This window comes from Anabrus simplex, chromosome 5, assembly GCF_040414725.1.
Source record: "Anabrus simplex isolate iqAnaSimp1 chromosome 5, ASM4041472v1, whole genome shotgun sequence".
NCBI classification, from domain to species: Eukaryota; Metazoa; Arthropoda; class Insecta; order Orthoptera; family Tettigoniidae; genus Anabrus; species Anabrus simplex.
Genome location: NC_090269.1, coordinates 18,897,979 through 18,910,069, shown reverse-complemented (window position 1 = coordinate 18,910,069; position 12,091 = coordinate 18,897,979). Strand labels below are relative to the sequence as shown.

At 40.2% G+C, this 12,091-nt stretch overlaps 1 protein-coding gene across 1 annotated transcript in view; it reads left to right on the top strand.

Annotated features, from left to right (window-relative positions):
• Window positions 1-12,091, top strand: part of Taf1 (TATA-box binding protein associated factor 1) — a 320,423-nt gene that overhangs the window by 276,488 nt on the left and 31,844 nt on the right. The window lies entirely within an intron of this gene.

Genomic DNA, 12,091 nt, shown 5'->3' with positions numbered 1-12,091 from the left:
ATCACACTAAGTAAAATTTTCACTGCATAGTTTAAGAGAATTTTAATGTGATGCGTGGAGACGAAGTCATTGATATTTGGGGAGACTGCACTTCGTTTCTCTACGATGGCAGTAGGCCTAGATGCACACTGCTACCAGAATGCTGCAAACTTGGAAACATTCAAGCATGTTGCTGCACGTGGCACAGCACAGATTACCGTAATCTTGGAAGCAGAGACAATGAAAGAGGAATGCACTTGGAATTTACCCTCCCTTTTCCCACAGCCCATGGTTGCTGAACTGTAAGCCAAGTGAAGGGTAGGTGCACCGACAGCGAGTGTATTGTAGGCTACCGTACAATACTTGAGAAGTGTGAACGGAGTGGGGAAGTCTTTTCGAAGTTTCGAATAAGTCAGTAGTAAGAGTTTTTAATATGAGTGGTCAAAAAATGAAACTTAAAAGGTTAACTGTCAGTGAAAAAATGAAAATTATAGGAAGCCTGGAGAAAGGCAAGGGGTCATCAAAGTTAGCCCATGAGTTTGGTGTGGGTGAAACAACAGTGAGAGACATGAAGAAGCAAAAGGAAATCCTCATAAATTTTCTGCTAATTGTGATCGTTCATCGTCCCGGAAATCAATGAGAACATTGGACTATGCAAATCTAGACGAAGCCATGATACGGTGGTTTAATAAGAAACAAGCGGAAGGTATTCCTGTGTCCGGCTCAATGTGTGCTGAGCAAGCAAAACATTTTCACAATGATCTTGGCTTAGGAGGCGATTTTAAGGCATCTTCTGGCTGGCTTACGTGGTTTAAGAAACGCTATGAAATATGAGAAATTGCTATTCATGGAGAGCGACTCAGCGCAGACACGGGTGCTGCTGAAAAGTTTGCACAGGAATTTCAATCATTCATTGAAAAAGAACAGCTTGACTTTAGACAACTTTACAATGCAGACGAAACAGAGTTGTATTGGAAATGTTTACCGTCCCGAAGATTAGTGATGCAACAAGAACAGCAAGCCCCAGGCCGCGAAACATCCAAGGAAAGACTAACCATTATGGCATGTGTTAACGCAAGTGGTGATCATAAATTAAAATTATTAGCGATAGGGAAATCCAGAAAAACTCCGTTGTTTTAAACGAGAGAATGTACCTTTGCAGTACTACCATCAAAAGGCAGCGTGGATGGACGCACAGATATTTAAGGACTGGTTTCACAATCGTTTTGTGAAACAAGTGACGGCCTACCTAATTAAGCAGTCACTGCCAATTAAAGCAGTGCTCTTGATTGACAATGCGCCTTCTCATCCACACGAAAGGGAACTTAAAGAAGGTGATATTTACGTGAAATACATTCCCCCTAATGTAACTTCTATTCTCCAACCTATGGACCAAGGCGTTATTGCTGCTTTAAAGAAGGACTTCAGTTTGTTGGATGCTCTTCAGGCAGTCAGTAAGTCATGGGATAAAATTACCGCTACTACGCTCCCACGATCATGGAAATCTGTTCTAGGGGAAGAGCAAGCATTTGCCGGCTTCAGTGACGATGATGTTTCGAACGGGCAGCGTAGTTTCTCTACGATGATATTATTACGGGGTTACCCATGGAATGCAGAGGTGAAAGAAGGTGCGGGCTGGAATGGGTCTATCCACAATATGAAACCGAAACTTAAAATTTAACCGAAGATTATATTTTCAATAGACAACAAGATTTAACAAATTTTCACTAGGTGATATAACAAAAATCAGGTACAAGATATACTTTTTACAAACGAAAGCACAAGTTCAGGGATCTTCACCAGTTCTGGGCTTCGAGCCCCAATTTACAATCCTTAAGCTACTAGCCCAACTTTACCCAGGCATACATTTGTTCAAAGGGCAGAAAACCCCTTCATTCAAGGAGCACTTGCTCCCAACTTTTAACCTCAAGCCTCCTAGAGGCACTTTTCAAACACAAGAAAGAGCTGACCTGCTCTCAAATTTCTGAACCTATCAAAGGCAACAACAAACATTACTATCAACTGCCCTCAAGGCGCACTTACAAAGAAACAGGGGTACCTTGTACCCAACCTACTGGGCCTTCGTTGAAAAAGAATAGGTTAAGTAAATGGCCCAAAATGCAAAACAGATTGGAGGCGTGTACTTGCACTCCTAAATGAAGAAACAGGGGCTAATCCCAAACTATGGAGGTGACTCGTATGAGAAAACTTTAAGACATTACAGAAGGGAAGAAACAGTTACAAAACCTAGTCACCTCAAACCAAAAATGAAGGGGAGCTCAAGAGAGTAAAGCACTCTCTATCCCCGTTTTACAGTTAAAGATTTGTGAAGTTTTACAAAAGCGACGGCAAATTACATGTTTCAAGATAGGTTACATAGTAAAGGTTTCGGAACTTCCCTGCGGTTTAGACTGCTGAGCTAGCGAGAAATAAAGATGTTAAGTGGCCATTACCTTGTTGAAGAGCTGCTGCCGGATGAAAGAGGCGCTTCCCGCCTCCTGCTACACTTCTATACACTAGGCTAGATGTTGTTCAAGTGGCCGAGAGACAAGAAAATCAGCAGTTTTTATATTCTCGGGGAAGATTCGAGACCTTTCATGAATAAAATAGCCACACCCACAGGCTTTTATTGGCTAGCTAAAAGTTACACATCAAAATTGAAGAAGAAAGACACGATTGGTCAAAAATTAATTACAGAAAACTTGATTGGCTAACTTCAAAACTGGAGGAAAGAAAATCTTAATATTGCCAACCCACAAATGAAAGAATGAAATTTAGTTATAGGAAAACTTATGAGTACAAAATATCTTCAAGAAAAGTTCCTTCACTTTGCACCAGGGTGCATGATCATAGTTTTTTAGTAGAGACATCTATAAGAGAATGTCCACACTTCTTGATCAATGGAAAACAAAACAAGTTGAAATCCACACAGTATTGACAACTTCGTAATCACAAAATTTACGGTAGTGACATCTTCTGAGAAAACTTATGAGTTGATATAGTTGTTAAAGTTCAGAGTTTCTCCTCTAGAGGAGTACTTAAAGGCAGAAAATTCAAATGTGTGGCGTATAGGTGTACCAGCCGGTACAGATATCATTATTGAAAAACCTGGATAAATGCCAAGATGCAGAAGAAAGTGACATTATTGAGTGGTTAGATGTCGATAAGGACGATTATTGTTTCAGACATGAAAGTGAGGAGGATATTGCACGGAATTTGATGGTTGGTGAGGAAGACAGAGATTCAGATGATATTGAGTGCAGGAGTGATGCAACGGGAACTCTGAAAGTTTCCCACAGCCAAGCTAGTGTCTCTATAGACACACTTATGTCTTACTTAGAAAATAGAGATGAATTTTCAATTTCAGGTATTGTTTTCTTGAGAAATGTATGATCCAAAATTAGAAAAAATGAACAATCATCAAAGAAACAAAAAGTGATGACTTATTTTTTTCATTAGATACAAATGTTTTCATAATCTACATGGCATTTTGTAATTTTTCTCTAGTGTGTCTTACAATACAATGTGAAGTGTTATAATTATTTTCTGCTTGTTCATAAAATACATTTCATTATTTTAACCTATGGTTTTGTTTTTACTAGGCTTAAAAATGACTGAAGATAATTCGCGGAAGTGTGTGCATTAATTACTGCGAATTATCGGGAGTGCACTGTAATAAACTACAGTTGAATAATTCCATTTATAAGGCCTTTGTGCACCATAGTTCCCTTCTGACACTAAAAAGTTTGAAATGGGTACCCATATTAAACTAATTCACCTAAGTCTTCAATTGGACACTGAAGCACATCAGAAAATGTCAAAAAAAATTTAACTAGGCAACTCAAAATGAGAAAATAAAGTAATAACTCACCAAAATGTGAAATTAAGAAACTTAAAATTTATGGATTATAACTGAGCATCTTTAAAACGGGCCAATCAGCAGCGTCTGTACTTCAGTGGAGCGGCTGTGAATGGCGTCTGTTCTCCGTATTAGGGGCAGCCTAAATATTACCTGGCAGTAGGTATAAAATGCCCTCAACGACAGGCTAAGTGACCAGCCGGTTGAGGTATTCTTCGTCGCATCTATGGCTACGTCTTCTTAAAATTTGGAACATGCTAGGGCGTTCCTCCAAAGCGACGTGAGCCACTTGCACCCGCGTGACATGAGAAATGTGCAAGGGTTACCTTCCCATGGACGGAGTAGGTTAAAGAAGTTAGTCCAACAAGAGCAATTAAGAGTAAGATTTGCTACACTAAATATTGGAACGTTGACTGGCCGACATCGTGAGCTAGCAGAAATGTTGAAGAACAGGTATGTTAATATTGCCTGCATACAGGAGACCAAGTGGAGAGGTTCCAAGCCAAAAGAAATTGGAGATGACTACAAACTCATCTATCATGGCACCAGCACAACATCGAATGGTGTGGCAATAGTGGTTGGCCTATGCTACCGCAACAATATCACGAGTGTCGTCAGAGTGTCGGATAGGCTCATGTCTGTCAAGATTAATTTAACATCAATAACTGCCCGTATCATATCTTGCTATGCACCTCAAACTGGATGCACGGAAAATGAGAAGGATGAGTTCTGGAAGAGTCTTGATGCCCATCTTGGAACAATTCCTCCAGATGAGTTCATTTTCCTGGGGGGGGAGACTAAATGGACATGTCGGATCTCAGTGGGATGGAAATGGGCGATGTCATGGAGGATATGGTCTTGGCACACAAAACGATGAGGGATGTAGCATACTTGATTGTGCAGAGGGTCGTGACCTAGTTGTGACCAACACATATTTCAAGAAAAGGATAACACATCTAGCTACATATACCAGTGGAGGTCATGCTACTCAGATCGATTACTGGATGGTTCGACAACAAGACCTGAAGATGGTAATGGATACAAAAGTGATTCCATATAACACCATTGCCCCACAAACTGCTTGCTTGTTCTGGTTATTCGAAAAACTGTCAAACCTCCTAAGGCACCTAAAACTGGACATGAACGTATCAAGTGGTGGAAAATGAGTGTCCACAAGAACGAAATGAACACAGCTTTAATCAATTTCTTAGTGAAGCCTGACCAGTCAGTTGAGGACATGTGGGAAGATGGTGCAAAACAGATACATCAGGCAGCAACAGTAACTTTGGGAAAAACAAAACCCAGGCGAAAATACATTGATAGACAGACCTGGTGGTGGGATGATGAAGTCCAACAAGCTATCAAGGAGAAAAAGGTAGCCTTTAGGACATGGTGGAAGACACGCCTGGATACTGACCTTCAGAGATATAAACTGCTGAAATCAGCAGCGAAAAGAGCAGTGGCTGCTGCAAAAGATCGTTGTTATCAGGATCTGTACGACTAGCTTGACACACCAGCAGGAGAAAATAACGTTTATCGCCTTGTAAAGTCCCGCAACCTTTCAACCCAGGACATTGGATACATCATGCATATCAAGGGAGCTGACAACAAATTACTGCGGGACCAACAAGCTATCCTTCAATGATGGTCAGACTGTTTTGTACATATCAGCAACAAAGAATTTGATCATCCACTGATTGCAAGCTCTGATCCTGTCTTCGGACCCGTGCCTTTGATTATGGCAGAGGAAGTAATGATTACCATAAAGAAGATGAAGAATGGAAAAGCAACTTGCCCAGATGACATACCAGCAGAAATTTGGAAAATTCTTGGCAAGCCCGCTGCAGAATTCCTTGCCGGACTCTTCAACCAGATCATAATCGAGAAGAAACTTCTCCACGCATGGACAACTAGCACGACAGTCCCAATATGGAAGGGTAAAGGAGACGTGGGCGACTGCTCGACATACCGCCCTATTCGACTCCTCTGCCATACACTGAAGATATTCGAATGAGTGCTGGACAACAGGCTCAGAAGCATTGTCACAGTAACATCCAATCAGTGTGGATTTGTTAAGGGCTGCAGCACCATTGATGCCATCCATGCCACACGTCTATCGATGGAAAAACATAGGGAGAGCCAGAAGAGTGTACACATGGCATTTCTGGACTTAGAAAAAGCATTTGACCGAGTCCCAGATGACCTGATCTGGCGAGATCTTCATATTCATGAAGTTCCGGAAGCCTATGTAAGCTGGGTACAACTTATGTACCACAATACAACTAGTGTGGTCCGGAGTCCAGCTGGAATCTCTCCGTCTTTTGATATCACCGTGGGTGTACATCAGGGCTCAGCTCTATCACCATTATTATTCATCCTCTGCTTGGATACAAGCAACAGCTGACATACAGACATCGCATCCGTGGACCCTTCTGTATGCGGATGATGTGGTACCTGCCCATCAAACACGCCCTGGACTCCAACGCCATACACAAACTTAGAGTGACAAATTAGCTGAGAATGGTCTGCACCTGAACACCCAGAAAACGGAATACCTAGAATGTGGCCCCAAACTAGTGGGACCATAAGGTTCAATAATCAAGACTTGTCGAAAACCATGCATTTTAAATACCTGGGATCAATTGTCACTTCGAACTGTGATGCCACTTTTGATACCCGAGTGCAGGTAAATGCAGCCTGGCTCAAGTGGAGACAAGTCACCAGAGTCCTCTGCGATAAAAAGATGCCTCACCATCTAAAGGCAAAAATTTACAAGACCGTGGTACGCCCAGCAGCTATTTACGGGGCAGAATGTCGTCCATTGACAAAAAAGCATGAGCAGACTCTTCGTACAATGGAAATGAAGATGCTTCGATGGACTCTTAGACTGACTCGATGTGACCACATAAGAAATGAAGATGTTCGACAAAGGCTTGGCGTCGCTCCAATTGGGAACATGCATCATTTTCAAAAATATTTTTTTTGAAAAGCACACCAATGAAATAGTACGTAAACGTATTACATTGTGGTATGTTGCCTTGTTTTCTACCATTAAAAAAATATTTAATAGTGCCTTTCCGCAAGGCGAGTGAAACGGCCTCTGACGTAAGCGGCGCGCTGTGACGACACGATCCAGTACCGCATGGAGCTCTACCAGCCGTTGTGCATCAGCCGTTGCTAAAAGCCGATTGTTTATTATTCATGATCGCGAATAACTTCGAAATGACAGAAGAAACGTTCAAAACAGCACAGTCAGACAATCTACCATGTGTAGATGTCATCATTCTTGAAAAATTTGACTTTTGTGGCCGCAGAAATTCGCGGATAACAAGCAAGTTTGTAAGTGGCGTCTTTTATATACGTGCAATGTACTGTAACCCATAGTATTAGGATAACAACGAACCTGGATAGATATCACATCACTTTCAACATTTCCTTCTAGACTGATTCCCCTATTAAAGAATAACATTACATTTTCGGGCTTTCAGCATTAGTAAAGTAAGAAATCGGATTTCAGCACTAACATAAACATATAGGTAGCATTATAGTACTAGTCCGCTTCTGTGGTGTAGTGGTTAATGTGTGTCACTCCCGGAGGCCCGGTTTCGATTCCCGGCTCTGCCACGAAAGTTGAAAACAAATAGTACGAGGGCTGGAACGGGGTCTATTCAGCCTCGGGAGGTCAACTGAGTAGAACGGTTTCGAATCCCACCTCAGCCATCCTCGAAGTGGTTTTTCGTATTTTCCTACTCCTCCTCCAGGCACCTAAGGCCACGGCCGTTTCCTTCCCTCTTCCTTGTCTATCCCTTCCGATCCTCCCATCCTCCAACAAGGCCCCTGTTGAGCATAACAGGTGAGGCCGCCTGGGCGAGGTAATGGCCCTCCTCATCAGTTTCATCACCATACTCAAAGTCTCACGTTCCAGGACACTGTCCTTGAAGTGGTAGAGGTGAAATCCCTCGCTGAGTCCGAGAGAAAACCAACCCTGAAGGATAAACTGATTAAGAAAGAAAGAAAGAAGGAAAGAAAGAAAGATCATAGTACCATAGGGCTATAATCTATCATTCCCCCCCCCCCCCCCAAAAAAAATATATATATTTATGGTTGGGACAACTGGCCTACCCATTTCCGGGGCCCATGAAAGAGAATTAAATATCTTTGTGGAGGGAAAAAATTAAACATGATAAAGATAAATATGACTTCATCTAGTTTTCACAAGTCGGGCTGAGTGGTTCAGACGGTTGAGGTGCTGGCCTTCTGACCCCAACTTGGCAGGTTCGATCCTGGTTCAGTCCGGTGGTAGTTGAAGGTGCTCAAATACGTCAGCCTCGTATCGGTAGATTTACTGGCACGTAAAAGAACTCCTGCAGGACTAAATTCCTGCACATCGGCGTCTCCCAAAAATCGTAGAAGTAGTTAGCGAGGCGTGAAGGCAATAACATTAATTACATTTGGCTTTTAACAAGCTGAGCATATCAGGAAAGCAAAGTGTCCTGGTGACATTTTAGTCGCTCAATACAGGAATGTCATTGGGTGCTGTGACTTTTACTTTTTTTTTTTTTTTTGCTTTACGTCACACCGTCACATATAGGTCTTATGGCGACGATGGGACAGGAAAGGCCTAGGAATGGGAACAAAGCGGCCGTGGCCTTAGGTACAGCCTCAGCATTTGCCTGGTGTGAAAATGGGAAACCACGCATAACCATCTTCAGGGCTGCCGGCAGTGGGGTTCAAAACCCACTATCTCCCGGATGCGAGCTCACAGCTGCGCGCTCCTAACCGCACGGCCAACTCGCGCGGTATTTTTACCCTTCGGTTTATTGACTTGGCTTGTATAACCTAAAACTTTGGCTAAGTAGGTTAATATTTTAAACACCTACATCACTATTTTCACGTGTGTGCAATTATGTTATTTATTTCATTAATATTATGATAATTATTATAATTGAGCATTGTTAACTTATAAGACCCCCAACAGACAAGCATTGGTTTTGTGTAGAGTTATACGTTTGTTAAATTCACGTTGTTTCCTTTCATGATGTACACGCCTATTCTTTGTTACATTATAGAGTATTTAGATATAGCCTAAATTTCTTTACCAATTAAGCTCTTCAATAAAGACATACATAACTGTCCCATGCCAAGATATATTGGTAGAATTAGAGCTGTCAAAATGGTTCATAACCCCTTTGATTTATTATCTTGACATGGATCACCCAAAACATAGGTTAGGTTTGGAGAATACTTTAATAATCAGCATTATTTAATGCACTGTTTATTACTTTCATATTCCAAGATGTAATTGAAGCATTTAAATAAAGCATAATACATTAAAATTTAAAGTTTTACCACTAGAACAGCTGACATGGAAAAGTGATTTGAAAATTCAAACAAATTCATCTTACGTTAAAATCTTCAAAAAAATAAACTGTAGACTTTTCCGATATATCACCAGCATTTCTCCGGCTCGCCAAAATCCATTTCTGCCTAGTTTTAGCGTCTTTGGAACATTTATGAACAATTTGTTTGGTATGGTATGCGATGTGCTATTGCACATCGGAACTCTACACCATTTATAAGTTTTCTGCCTCACTGTCTGCGCAGGATTCATTTTAAGTCTAAAATATACCACTCAGATTATTATCCAATGTATAGACCTCGAATTTAACCATACCAGACACTAACAAAAAGTAGAAATACGCGAAGTGCATCCTGCTTCTCACAGCACACTATGTGTTATTTCGTCTGCTAATTCAGTCAACCTGTACGATGACGTCAGACCAATGAGATCGCGTACTTGCGTGACGTGACATTTTCGTAGATTTTAATCATGTTTGGAGTTATTATTTGTACATTCTGATCACATTTTTGAATTCTGCATTAAATTTTGAATCAGATTAGCATATTTTTAATTAAAACCCCGGATCATGCATGTTCCCTATTGTGGAGAAAGTAAGGGCAGCACGTCTCCGCTGGTTCGGTCACGTTATGGGAAGGAAGGATGACTCGGTTGCTAAAACAGCTCTCCAAGTTGATCCGGGAGGAATACGATCACGTGGAAGGCCTTTAAAGCAGTGGACTGACAATATCAAAGCCGACATGCACAACGTTGGTTTAAAACCTGAGGATGTCAGCAATAGGACGAAATGGAGGAGATGTAGCAAAACAGCGGACCCCATACTTTGGAATAAACGCTAGGAAAGAGAGAGAGAGAGAGAGAGAGAGAGAGAACTGAGCAAACTGAGATTCTGTCAAACATTATACCAATAAGTTTTATGTTAAATGAAATTAAAAGGGTTAATAAAGTAACAAGTTCACAAAAAAATTAAATTCGCAAATAGAAATATGTGACTGAGACCGTTGTTCCCTTATAATATCAGTAAAATCACTTAATACACAGCTCTTGCAAGTTCTGCCACCATCATTAACAACAATAGGAATGCCCAAAAGTACAATGCATCCATCTTGCAAGACGATCTGTCAACAATATTGATGATAACGGATTACATAACGTTATGTAATCATTTCTAATTGCAGGTAAGTAATAGCAACAACGGTCTCAAGAACAAGTGGCATAACAATAAACAAACCCAGGAAGCAAACTACATAAGAAATAAGGTGCAAGAAATTAAGGTAAAAATTGGCGGTAGGCTGTCACTATTGTAATGGCCGCAGGGTTTTGAGGGTTTCGTAGACTTACTCATTAGAAATATTCCATTATTAAATTTATTATTCTATACAACTGACCACGATGTATTCACGACAGCTAGCCTCCAACTGAGCACGTGAGTTAACACAGCGCCATCCTTTAACAGAGTGTGTGTATGACATCAATCTTTCTTTTCCATTATAAAATTTGTTATTTTTTTATTTTGCTATTTTGCTTTATGCCGCACCGACACAGATAAGTCTTATGGCGACGATGGGACAGGAAAGGCCTAGGAATGGGAAGGAAGCAGCCGTGGCTTTAATTAAGGTACAGCCTCAGCATTTGCCTGGTGTGAAAATGGGAAACCACGGAAAACCATCTTCAGGGCTGCCGACAGTGGGGTTCGAACCCACTATCTCCCGGATGCGAGCTCACAGCTGCACGCTCCTAACCGCATGACCTTCTCGCCCGGTAAAATTTGTTATTCTATACAACTGACCACGATGTATTCACAGTGACAGCTAACCTCCAAGTGAGCGCGCGAGTCAACACAGTGCCATCTTATAACAGAGTATGCATGTGATGTCACATATTTTGCACAATGTTGCTTTACTTTGAAGCACTATTTCATGAAAACTACATTTCAGATTTTCAGTTTGTTTTTTTCCATCTGCAACAAGTAGCCTCCTCTTTTACCTGTCAATTGAGACTTTAAACTTAATCGTAAGTTAAATATTCTTGGCAATATATGCGTTCTACCCAAACACTAAAAGCGTCTTAACATTTTTCCTTCCATGTACCCGTTGTTGAGGAACATAAGTCTACATTTTTTAAATTTTTTTTTATTACTATATATTAATAGTGACTTCAGTGATCTATTGAAACATAAATTTTTAACTATCTAATATATGAGGTGAACTTATTTTCGTTTGAAAGTTACAATCGTGGTGTGGCCCCAGCATCTAATAATATTTTGCTAATGACCATGAAACAGTCGTGTTCAAGCTTGGTGAACCTGAAATCTTTTTCACACACCAAACAATATAATTACATAATTTAGGACATTTACCATTTAAATAAACCTTTAAAAAGCACCACAACATACAATTAATTATGTACAATTTAAGGTAATGCACCTTACACAGAATTGTCACATTTTCAAATTTTATAATAATAATAATAATAATAATAATAATAATAATAATAATAATAATAATAATAATAATAATAATTTATTATAATATTATTTATTATTATTTTACAAGTTCCAAGATTAGTATTTTTGAGGGAGGTAACACTCAATAGCCTCGTAAAATTAAAATTCATGAATAAACATATGTTGTTTGACACTTTTGGGTGTAATTAAGCTGGTGAAGAAGTCACTTTTAAAATGTGACAATATCCAATGAAAGGAAGGTAGACATGTTGAATTTGAATATGACTCATTTAGGAACACACAGTTGCTCAGAAGTAGAATCTGTGACATAGGGACTAAGGTATTTATTTTCCGAAAGGTGACTTACCAGACGGTGTGATGGTGTTTTCAATTTAAAACTCTCAATTTATAGCTCACCAAATACAGTATTCAGTTTGTAACACCACAG